General features: G+C 46.8%; 1 protein-coding gene across 1 annotated transcript in view; it reads right to left on the reverse strand.

The window, feature by feature from the left end:
• Positions 1-13,019, reverse strand: part of LOC136608355 (zinc finger protein 189-like) — a 52,444-nt gene that overhangs the window by 13,897 nt on the left and 25,528 nt on the right. The gene's annotated exons all lie outside the window — the stretch shown is intronic.

Genomic DNA, 13,019 nt, shown 5'->3' on the forward strand with positions numbered 1-13,019 from the left:
TCAGTTTTTCCGAAATCGGCCCTTACATCCTGGGCACCGCGATGCCAGGAGTTCGGAACGAGATACTGCAGCCTCTGATTGGTTGCAGCCGTCATCTGACTTCCGGTCTGTGCTGACAGCGCGATCTTCAGTGGAGCCGCTCTGTTGCTTCTTTGGTTATTTTATCGCATGCCCGGCCATTTAATTTTTTTAAAAATACTCGGACAATCAATGGGGAAACCTTCCATCGCATGGCATGTATCTAGCATGTGGTGCGATGCTGCTGCTGGCCCCTTCGTAGGCAATGGTGATGTGATGTGAAGGCACGCCCCCCAAAAAATACAAGCCGCGGTTTCTTTCCCACATCGTGGCGCAATGTGGGAAAAGAATCACTCATGTGTATCACCCCATTCAAAAGAGATAAGCACATGGACCGCGTCTGACCTCCCCACAAGACCCTCTGACGCCTCTTACCTCTATACAAGTCTCTGAAGAATGCCGGGTGATAACAGAGAGAACAGCAGTGACCACCACCTGCTCTGTATCTGCTACACAGCAATAGGACCTGTGATGATGTCACCATCATGTGATCAGTAGGGGCGGAGCTCAGCAGTGAGGAGAAGTGGAGGCTGAAGGACCTGTGATGATGTCATCATCCTGTGATCAGTAGGGGCGGAGCTCAGCAGTGAAGAGGACAAGTGGTGGTTGAAGGACCTGTAATGATGTCATCATCATGTGATCAGTATATAAAAGGGCGGAGCTCAGCCGTGAAGAGACTTAAAGGATGCCATTACCCAGGACGCCCCCGTGACAATCACTTCAGTGCTCTTGCACAGGAACAAGCATCACGCAGTGAATGGAGGCGGATCGGGCAGCATTTACACTGAACGATACTCATTGGATTGTGGGAATCCAAACTATTCATAATACTAATCTTTATTTATATAGCGCCAACATATTCCGCAGCGCTTCCACCTATTATTGTGTGAAAGGCCTTTTGGGTCATTGTAAATGGGCTGATAAATTGTTCCGATTCCGGCATCCAAAGAGAATGTGAACGATTAGAACACTGGGGAACAATTTTGAACAAACCTCCCCCCTCGTGTACGGAGGGGTGGAGGATGACCTTGGCGACCGGCTACATCTTGTTATATGTCTAGGCTATTCAGTTACATGTGTGGCAATGTGGTAAGGAGTTGTGTGCCGCTCTATATAGTGAATCAGCCAAATGGGTTTTTTACTTACCCACTCATTTCCTCACCATCAGATCATGTCTGCATCTGCTATTTATCGTAATAACTGCCTAAACAGCCCAGATTCCTTTTGCTATATCTGTGGCATTCAGTCAAAGGGCGAACATCAGCACATTTGTCAAACAAGCATATTTTGTATATTGCAAAGTTAAACTTGGTGATGAAGATAAGCCTCGGGCCCCTCACAAGTGTGCAAGCAATGTGGATGAAGGGACCATGAGATAAGTTGCCATTTGGTATACCTATGGTTTGGGGAGAGCCAAGAGATCATTCCAGGGACTGTTTTGTATAGTGAAAACTTCAGGATAGAACAAGAAAAATAAATGCAGAATAGAATATCCTAGTCTACCATCAGCTACACACCTGCTCTACCATCAGCTACACGTCCTGCTCTACCATCAGCTGCACGTCCTGCTCTACCATCAGCTACACGTCCTGCTCTACCATCAGCTCTACCATCAGCTACACGTCCTGCTCTACCATCAGCTCTACGTTCTAGTCTACCATCAGCTACACGTCCTGCTCTACCATCAGCTACACGCCCTGCTCTACCATCAGCTATACGTCCTGCTCTACCATCAGTTACACGCCCTGCTCTACCATCAGCTATACATTCTAGTCTACCATCAGCTGCACGTCCTGCTCTACCATCAGCTGCACGTCCTGCTCTACCATCAGCTACAGGTCCTGCTCTACCATCAGCAACAGGTCCTGCTCTACCATCAGCTGCACGTCCTGCTCTACCATCAGCTGCATGTCCTGCTCTACCATCAGCTGCACGTCCTGCTCTACCATCAGCTACAGGTCCTGCTCTACCATCAGCAACAGGTCCTGCTCTACCATCAGCTACAGGTCCTGCTCTACCATCAGCAACAGGTCCTGCTCTACCATCAGCAACAGGTCCTGCTCTACCATCAGCTGCACGTCCTGCTCTACCATCAGCTACTCGCCCTGCTCTACCATCAGCAACAGGTCCTGCTCTACCATCAGCTGCATGTCCTGCTCTACCATCACCTACACGTCCTGCTCTACCATCAGCTACTCGCCCTGCTCTACCATCAGCTACTCGCCCTGCTCTACCATCAGCTACTCGCCCTGCTCTACCATCAGCTACACGTCCTGCTCTACCATCAGCTACCCGTCCGGTGTCTCATTCAGCTGATATCCCAGTGCCAGTTTTCGTTGAACTACCCTCTCTTGAAGAACATGATTATGGTGAAGAACTAAGTGACAGCGATGATGAAGATTTTGAAATTTGAAGCTTACTTTCTTAAGGGATTTGATGAGCATGAGCTGAATGATTTGGCACGAGATGTGGGACTATCAGAAAAGGCTCCAGAACTGCTAGCATCAAGACTGCATGAGAAAAACTTGCTTGAAAAGGTACTTTTCAGCCAGAGAAATTGTATTTCTGTAATACTTTAGAAGTGACAGTGGCTTTGTGTATTGCAATAACATACATGGTTTAACCCTTTCCAATCCAATGTCGGGCCTGCCCCGACATCATAATTTCCCTCCACAGCTCCGATGTCGGGGCAGGACCGACACTGCAGTGCAGGAGTGCATCTGCACCAGATCATCAGACACTTTGAGTGCAGATACACTCCTGCACTGGTCCTCTTCGAGGACCCCTGAGGAGATGGCAGAAAGGGTTTTTAACCCTTTCTGCCTTCTCCCTTACACATTACATAGCGCTCAATTAGCACTATGTAATGCACGGAGATTCCGGCCGGCGATCATGTGACCGCCTGTGTCACCTGACCCCCAGCTGTTACATGATCCCCGAGCCAGGAGCCTGCAGCGTGGGGCTGCTTACCTGTCCAGCGTCTTCCGCATTCTCCCTTCTGTCTCCTGGCTCGGCGATCATGTGACCGCTGGGTGCCACCTGACCCCAGCGGTCACATGATCGCCGAGACGGGAGGCAGAGGAAGAATGCGGAAGACGCCGGACAGGTAAGCAGCCCCCCCCCCCCCCCCCACGGTGCAGTGAGCATCTGCACCCTCCTGAACTCTGTCAGTTCAGGAGGGTGCAGGGTTAATGTATTTTTTCTCATACATTCTCACCAGCTCCGATTTATTTGGAGCTGAGGAGAATGAATGAGGAAAAAATAATTGGATTGGAAAGGGTTAATGGAAGAATAGGATAATCCATTCTGTAACTCAACTGAATGGTGACTGTTCATCGATAGCTCAAAAGTGGAGTTTGAACTGTGTCCTCCTCCACAATGGTGATTTATTTGGTGCAGTCCCAACTGGCCATTCAGTTTCTCTTTGAAGAATATGGAGGCATAAAAAGAGTCATTGAGCTGTTACAATATCACAAACACAATTGGATCATCTGTGTTGACCTTGAAATGGTATTCTTCCTTCTTGGTCAGCAATGCGGATACACCAAGTATCCCAGCTATCTGTGCATGTCGGACAGCAGAGCTCATAAGTAACATTTGGTAAAAAGGAATTGGCCTCGAAGATCTGACCTCAAACCTGGTGATCCAAACCTTCTACATGAGCCACTTGTTGACAGAACATTATATCCCCACCTCTGCACCTGAAGCCGGGTCTCATGAAACAATTTGTTAAGGCTTTGCCATCTGAAGGAGACTGTTTCAAGGACCTCATTTTGGCATTTCATAGCCTGTCAATTGAAAAAATATAAGCCGATGTGTTTGATGGTCCACAAATTCGGTAACTCATCGAAGATGAACATTTCATTAGGACAATGTCCGAACTCCAAAAGAACGCTTGGTTGTCATTTAAAGACATTGTCAAGGACTTTCTTAGAAATAAGTGAGCAAAGATTTACACCGTAATTGTCCAGAAACTCTTGGGATGCTCTTGGTGCATTTTCGGCAAAGCCATCATGTTAATTTCCTGGAAAACCTTGGTGCGCTCGGTGATGAGCAAGGTGAACGATTCCACCAAGATTTGAAAGTCATGGAGGGATGGTATGAGGGTAGATGGGAGGTACATGTGATGGCCGACTATTGTTGGAGCATCACGCAAGATTATCCACAGATTGAACACTCCGGGAAAAGCTATAAGTGTAATTTGATGTACAAAAACATAATATACTTTGTATGGACAAGATAACTTTAAAAAAAAATTACATTCAGGTATTTGAAAATAAATGGAGGGTATCCTGTAACTTAAAAAGTTGGTATGATAAAGAAAACTGGGGTCATTTTTGGATTCAGAAGCCAAAAGTTAGTGGAAAAACAAGTGTAAGATCTAAGTCAACGAAAATGGTGTTCCCCAGTTTATCGTTTAGTGTAAATGCCCCCACTGAATGATGAATGAGAGTTTATTCACTTCTCGTGGGTGGTTCACAGTTTCTGTATAAACTAAATCATATAATGGTAGAGTTGAAAGGGAACTCCAGGGTCATCGGGTTCAAATCCCTTGCTTAAAGCAAGATTTAGTGAATCATCCCAGACAGATGTCTGTCCAGCCTCTGTTTGAAGACTTCCATTGAAGGAGAACTCACCACCTCCCGTGGCAACCTGTTCCACTCATTGATCATCCTCACTGTCTAATATCGAATCTATGTCTCCTCCCTTTCAGTTTCATCCCATTGCTTCTAGTCTCTCCTTGTGCAAATGAGAATAGGGCTGTTCCCTCCAGACTGACAGCCCTTCAAATATTTGCAGACAGCTATTAACCCTTTTTAATCCAGGACCTTGTTCGACATTGAGATTTCCCTGCATAGCTCACATGTTGGACGAGTTCTGACACATTTCAAGCACATTTCCTCACTGCGGCTAGAGCTGTAATTCCACGCCATTGACGGAGTAGTGTGACCCCCCTTGACTCAGGAATTTATCCAGGAGCTGAATTAATTAATGTATATAAGGAGTTGGTTGAAGAGGGCCCTGAGGCTGCGTGTTCAAATGGAGGTGACTGGGTTCTATACAATGCATTCCGTGACTCACCTGAGCTCCAAAATATAATGGGATTGTAGAGAGATTGGTCATGAGGAAGCCCTAGAAGGGGGCCGGTATCTTGATGACACATAGCGAGGCTTTAATCAGCTGTATACGTGTCTCCACTAGAGGGTTTCCCTTCTTCTCTGCTAGCTATCCCCCCCTCTCTTTTCTCTTTCTTCTCAAGATCTACTGTCCCTCCTTTCTTTTACCTTTAATATATTTGCAGGACTTCAAAAGTTGTATTATTTCATGAGCACAAGAAATTGGCAGGTCTGAAGGCCTGATGCCATATTGTTTTATTATTCAGATATAATGTACATAGGATGTACCGGAAGGATATACAGCAAAGGCTATTGTTGCATTATTTTGTACAATATCCCTTTATTCTAATCAATAAGCCATCATTGCGGTCCTGCAAGACCTGCTATATGTTGTACTTTTTCTTTATATGGGAAATTGCACAAAAGTTTTAATAAAAACATATTAAATGTACTTATAGTCATACATTAGGTCCATAGAAAGAAAAGCGGGGACTGAAGAAAGGAATGCCTGTAGTTGAGTTCAAACTCCAAGGTATTAGTCCCTTATGAGTAAGAATAATAATAATAACAACCTTTAATTTGTATGGCGCCAACATATTCCGCAGCGCTTACATAGACATGGGGAATACAGTAAGACAAAAAATACAAAAATTACAGAACCACGGTTACATAGTAATCAGTTGATGGAAACAATAGGGGTGAGGGTCCTGCTCCAACGTGCGTACATACTACAGATAATAGGGTGATACAGAAGGTAAAGGGCTGGAGATGTGCACGGTATGGCGAGGTAGACAGTGAGGGATGCTATACACACAGACAATGGTCAGACATTTAGCCGTGTGACGGCAGAAACAGTATGACTGCAGGAGTGGTTTATGATGGCTAGCAGGGATTGCAGTCAGTAGGTCAGGGAGCATGTTATCAGGGGGGGTACAAAGGAGTTTGTTTAGGGTATGCGGTATGCCTCCCTGAAGAGGTGCGTTTTTAGAACACGCCTGAAGTTCTGCGAGTCCTGGATTGCTCGGGTAGCCTTTGGTAGTGCGTTCCAGAGGACCGATGCTGCTCTGGAGAAGTCTTGGAGGCGGGAATGAGAAGTTCAAATTAGAGGGGTGCGCAGTCTAGTTTCGTTAGCAGAGCGGAGAGTCCAGGTTGGGTGATGGATTGAGATGAGGGAGGCAATATAGGGGGGCGCTGCACTGTGGAGGGCTTTATGGATGAAGGTAGCGAGTTTAAATTGAATTCTGTATTAAATGGGCAGCCAGTGCAGTGACCGGCACAGGGCAGAGGTGTCCGAGTAGCGGCTGGACAGGAAGATGAGCCTGGCTGCTGCATTCAGGATAAATTGGAGAGGGTAAAGTCTGGTGCAGGGGAGGCTGATCAGCAATGAGTTGAAGTAATCGAGCCGAGAGTGGATGAGGGCAACAATAAGCGTTTTTAGCGTGTCTACAGTGAGAAAAGAGCGGATTCTTGCGATGTTCTTGAAGTGCAGCTGACATGTTCGGGCAAGAGATTGGAAGAAGCACCAAATAGCGCCTAGATCATTCTCACACACCAATGTAGGTGGAGAAATGACATATAGCCCCTACTTTAAGAAGAAATATATCTGAATGGAGTGTGTTAATAGAGATTTATTCTTACACTGTTTCGTAATTCAGATCGATAGTGATTTACACACAGATCCTAAGAGGACTCTGGTATGAGGGACCCCTCAAAGTTATAGAGTCTCCTACCGAGAAAAATATGTAGCCAGAAGAAAATCTTAATCTGTTGTGATACAGGAGTTCACTAGGTTGATTCCAGAGATGTAATTACTTCTGGATTACCAGTTGGATCTAGAGTTTTAGTGGGCTCCCCCTCTATATCAAAATAGGGAACTGCGCGGGGCGGAGCCTGGCTGCTAAACTAGATGGTGGTCTGAGTACAGAGCTCCCTCTCAGCGGTGCCTTCCAGGGCTAAATACAGCAGCTACAAGCAGCGCAGATGGGGAAGATTACAAAGGAGAGAGGAGGGGAACCCTCAGGAACACCCCGATCGCAAAAGGGACAAACAGATATGCAGAAATACCTTAAAGAACGGAGCGCCGCTCCCCCCGCTCCCAGCTAAAGATGGTGTCGGCCCGGGAACCTGCAGCATCTGCAGCAGCTCACAGTAAGGCAGAAGAGATGGGGGGAGAGAATGTCTCTAGAGCTTTTATGAGAGACTTATTCTCCCAAGCCCTGCTCCCACTCAAGTCAGATCTCACAGAGATCAAGGAGGACCTGAAGCAAATGGGGCGACGTGTAGAGGACTTAGAATCCACCTCTGCCTCCATTATCACACATTCGCGTGAGATGGAGAAAATCATAAAAGAACAGCATGAGCAGCTTAACAAAACCCTTATAATGCAAGAAGACTTAGAGAACAGGAACAGGCGCAGCAACGTGCGCATCAAAGGGCTCCCTGAGTCCTGGGCTACTGACTGTCTCCACAAAGTTGCAACAGAGATTTTCACCTCATTATTAGGAGCAGAAAGAGCCGCAGCTATTAACATTGAGCGGATACACAGAGCCCTGCGCCCTTTACCCCCTGCATCAGACCCCCCAAGGGACGTGGTCTGCAAACTGCTCATGTTTCCAGATGCTGTAGCAATACTGAGAGCAGCAAGACAGCAAAAAGATCTTCGCTATGCCGACACCCCTATACAGCTATACCAGGACTTAGCGCCCTCAACCCTGGCGAAGCGCCGGGCACTGTGTCCGCTCCTGGAAATATTAAGAGAGAACGGCATAAAATATGCCTGGTTGTTCCCGTTTGGGCTGGGAGTTACTTACAAAGGTCGCAGGCTCAATGTACGAACCCCAGAAGATCTGCAACAGCTATGGCAACTAATAGAGGTAGAACCCGTAGAGCTTCAAGGATGGTTACCTTTACCCGATTTACCAAGATTCCCCAGCCTAGCTGTGCAGGAGAATTGGCAGACTGTGAGCAATCCGAAATCGCCGAAGAATAGAAGGAAAAAATCAAAAGAAAACGTCGCAGAAATGGATACCTGAAAGAGACTCTAGTCCCTACTAAATTCGTACCTTTAAGTAGTTGTTCCCTCTCTCACCCCCCCCCCCCCCTTAGACAATATTTTGAGAATAGTATTTCTCAGGGTGATGCACAACATTCATCAAGAGACCCTGGCTTACAGAACGGGAGGGGAGTCGCCCCCAATATTGCCCCGAGTTCGTTATCTTGGGCAGGGAGAGAGGAATCAGCTGGCAGTTTGCCCGCCGAGGAAGAAGGGGTTATACCACATACTTCCAGACCCCCCCTCTCTCCCTTGGGTGACGACTCTGAGGTTTTCCCAGTTCGGGAACAAATGTCTTTCCCCCTGTAGGACACGAATAGTCCTGGAGGGCGCCTGTCAGGTCAGGCTGTTGATAGTTTCCCTAGTGACCCTGGTGCTAGGGGTCACTGGTTCAACACCGATTGAAACTCTCCCCCCCCCCCCCCCCCCCCGGAGGAGGACCGGAACTACACCAGACCTCTCCTTGACAGGGCGCAGAGTGCCAAAGTTCATTACTGTTTATACCTGACTTCTGTTTAGTTTTTTTTTAAACCTACTCATCCTTCCCGTCCCCCTCTTTCCCTCACTCCTCCCCCTACCCCTCAGGTGAGGACCCCAGTGGTATATTGCAAAAGTATAATCGTCAATTAATATTATCTTCTTTTCTCAGATATCGCTTTACCTTTCTACATACGGCAAACTATGAATGATCTACGCTTCACATCATTCAATGTCAAGGGCCTCAACTTGCCGCTGAAACGCCACAACATCGCAGTGCTGCTAAAAAGGTACAACTCGAAAATTGTTCTCCTGCAGGAGACGCATTTTAAAGGGGACAAGTGCTTCGCATTGCCAGGCAGACAGTACCACCAATGCTATCATAACTCCCACCCCTCCTCGGCATCTAAAGGAGTCTCCATACTCCTTCACAAGTCTGTGAATTTTGTATGTGAGTCCCAATATTCGGACGGAGAGGGGAGGGTGTTATTTCTTAAAGGTCTCTTGGATAATGTTAAAATCACTATAGCAAATTTATACGCTCCAAACACGGACCAGGTCACGTGGTTACTCAAACAGTTAGACACACAAACATTTTGCAATAGGTCACGTGATATTGGGGGGCGATTTTAATGTCACCCTTAACCCGGTATTAGACTCATCCGTGGGCCGATCCCAGATCTTGCAGGTCAAATTAAGAAAACTTAACCGAGGTCTCCAGGAATTGGGAATGATTGATGTATGGCGTCTCCTTAAAGGGGTTGTCCCGCAGCAGCAAGTGGGTCTATACACTTCTGTATGGCCATAATAATGCACTTTGTAATGTACATTGTGCATTAATTATGAGCCATACAGAAGTTATAAAAAGTTTTTCACTTACCTGCTCCGCTGCTGGCGTCCTCGTCTCCATGGAGCCCGCCTAATTTTCGCCGTCTAAAATGGTCGAATGGCCAAATTAGACGCGCTTGCGCAGTCCGGGTCTTCTGCTTTCTTCAATGGGGCTCCGTGTAGCTCCGCCCCGTCACGTGTCACAATCAGGAGGCTGGAATCGGCAATGGACCGCACAGAAGAGCTGCGGTCCACGGAGGAAGAGGATCCCGGCGGCCATCTACACCGGTAAGTATAGAAGTCACCGGAGCGCGGGGATTAAGGTAAGCGCTGAGCGTTTTTTTTTTTACGTCCCTGCATCGGGGTTGTCTCGCGCCGAACGGGGGGGGGGGGTTGAAAAAAAAAAAAAAAACGTTTCGGCGCGGGACAACCCCTTTAACCCCTCAGTGAGGGACTACACTTTTTTTTCTTCGGTCCATTCCTCTTTCCAGAGACTGGACTACCTGTTGATATCCAAGGGACTAGTGGAGTTTCTAAATAAAGCGATAATAGATCCGCTGACCATCTCTGACCACGCCCCCATACACATCCTGCTCAGACCCATCCACCCACCCTGCAAAGAATGGAGATGGAGACTAAATCCGTCACTGTTGGACTAAGAAGATGAGGCTACAAAGCTCTCTAAAGCTATTGAGGAATACTTTCTTCTGAACGCGAACGGAGAGGTCGGCACCCCACTGTCTGGGAGGCCCATAAGGCCTATGTGAGAGGCTTATTAATCGCACTAGGCTCCAGGGTCAAGAAAAAATTACAAAAAGATATAGATACAAAACTCGCATCAATAGCTAAACTGAAACAATCCGTCAAACTTTCACAGACTCTTGATAACTTGGAGAGACTAGAAGACTTAAGAAAAGATTTGAAACTCTGCCTTGAATCGAGGTTCAACAAAAAGAGCCTCTTTATGAAGCAGGTGGTGTACGCACAAGGAAATAGGGGCAGCAAATTTATGACATCGCTAATTAAAAAAGCCCGGGCCAAGAACACAATTAGAGCCATCAAAACCACATCGGGCACAATGGCTACATCCTCTGAGGAAATTGCCAAAGAATTCCAGATGTTCTATAAAAAATTATACAACATACAAACATCCCACACGGGAGGAGGGAATCAGAGTTTGCAAGAACAAATTGACAGGTTCCTCCAGAAAGTAAATATGCCTAAGCTGGATCACCGGGAAGCGGAATCTCTGCTGACCCCGGTTTCCCAAGAGGAGGTAAAAAACCTGATAGATTCCTGCCCGCCTAACAAAAGTCCAGGCCCTGACGGATTGACCAGAGCTTATTATAAAACCCTTCAGGCAGTGCTGGTTCCAAGGCTAACGGATCTCTTTAACGCCCTACTGGGGGGTAAAGAACTACCTAGACAGGCACAGGAGGCTCAGATTACCCTTGTCCCAAAAAAAAATAAAGACCCCACACTTTGCGGAAATTATAGGCGGATTTTGCTTATTAATTTGGATGTAAAGTTGTGGGCGAAGCTTTTGGCAAAAAGGCTCGAGGCCCTGGTCCCTTCCTTGATTGACGGAGAACAGGCAGGGTTCGTGAAGGGGAGAGAGGGCAAAGACAACTGTCATAGACTACTACACGCAGCTCGTTATGCCCAAAAACACCAAATTCCCCTAGCCTTTGTAGGCAGACGCAGAAAAGGCGTTTGATTGGGTGAATTGGACATACATGAAAAGTGTACTGCTTAATTACAATCTACCACCAGACTTTGTATCTGCTATTTTTACACTCTACGCTAAACCCCACGCGAGACTGCGAGTAAACGATGCTATGTCCCCTCCATTTGAAATAAATAACGGTACACGGCAGGGGTGCCCTCTCTCCCCCACACTATTTGTTCTGGCTCTAGAGCCTCTCCTGGTGGAAGTAGGACAAAACCCGAACATTAAAGGCCTTTCTATTGGGGACAAGGTACTGTCTACAGCGGCATTCGCCGATGATATTGTCTTTTTGATCACCAACCCTATTGAGGGTCTCCCCGGGCTGGTGGGGCTGCTGAACCTCTTCGGAGAAATTTCAAATTTCAAAATCAACTTCCATAAATCCACAGTGCTGAATATCTCTAGCCCCCGCACCCTTTCTAACACCCTCTCGACATCCTCCCCCTTTACGTGGTCAGAGGTGTCACTGGACTATTTAGGAGTGATTATAAAAAAAAGAGCGGAAGACCTGTTCAAAGCTAACTTCATACCATTGGTAAACAAAATTAAGAACCTTCTGAGATCATACGATATACCATGTATATCATGGTTCGGTAGGAAGAACATCCTGAAGTCTTATATACTTCCAATAGTGCTTTATAGAATAAGGATGCTTCCTATTCACCTCCCTACAAGCTTTTTTAAAACCCTGCGCACCATTTTCTCCGGCTTTGTATGGAGACAACGGAGGCCGAGACTGGCCTATAGCCTAATGATAAGGAGGGGGCCTGAGGGAGGCATCGACCTGCCCAACATAAGCGATTATTACAGGGCTTCACAACTAGGTTACTGGATGAATCTAGTGAACCCGATAGGAGACAAGTTACTAGCAGCAATGGCCCTGCAATATAACAGGGAGGGTTCGGAGGGGGATTTATGGCTACCCGAAAAAAACCGCTATAGAGCAAAAAACTTTAATCCCTTGCTGAGAGGCCCGTGTGAAGTATGGGACGGGGTAAGAGAGAGATTGGCTCCGTCACCCTCACCAACCTTTCTCCTGAATACAATACACAAATTACTAGACCTCGGGGCTGATCCAGTCACTGAGTCGGTCTGGAAAAAATTCAGAACCCTCAGGATTGGAGACTTGCTCTCCATAGCGCATCTTTCCCCTTCAGAGATACTCCAAACCCTCCTGCCCTCGCATAAGCTATCTTTTCTACACCAAGCAATGGTGACCAGCGTAATAGGAGAATTAATTAAGAGATATAAAAGGGGCTAGACCTATGCTTCCCTTTGAGACTACCCTGAATAACAAAGACCCAAAAGTAAGGAAAATTGCTCCTCTACGTAAACGCTACATAACACCTCAGAGTATAACTAAACCAGCTTTCATTAGCTCCTGGGAGAAAGAGCTTGGTGTTTCTTTATCCCAAGAAGACATCAATTCAATATTAGCAACTTCATTTGGTATCTCCCCCTGCATTATGGCTCAGGAGGCGCACTATAAACTGCTTGTAAGGTGGTATAAGACCCCGCAGTGGCTCTATGCTTATAAATTAGCCTCCCACGATAAATGTTGGGAGATGCGGTAGAGAGGAGGGGTCATACCTCCATCTATGGTGGAACTGCCCCCCCTAAAATCCTACTGGAGGGGAGTTGAGGAGATCCTGAGGAAAATTAAACCAAACTTCACACTCTCACCAGAGATACTGTTCCTCTGGAGGCCTTCCGCAACTTTCCACCCCAGAAAGGACAA

The sequence above is a fragment of the Eleutherodactylus coqui genome, chromosome 1 (genome assembly GCF_035609145.1).
Source record: "Eleutherodactylus coqui strain aEleCoq1 chromosome 1, aEleCoq1.hap1, whole genome shotgun sequence".
In the NCBI taxonomy this organism is placed as follows: Eukaryota; Metazoa; Chordata; class Amphibia; order Anura; family Eleutherodactylidae; genus Eleutherodactylus; species Eleutherodactylus coqui.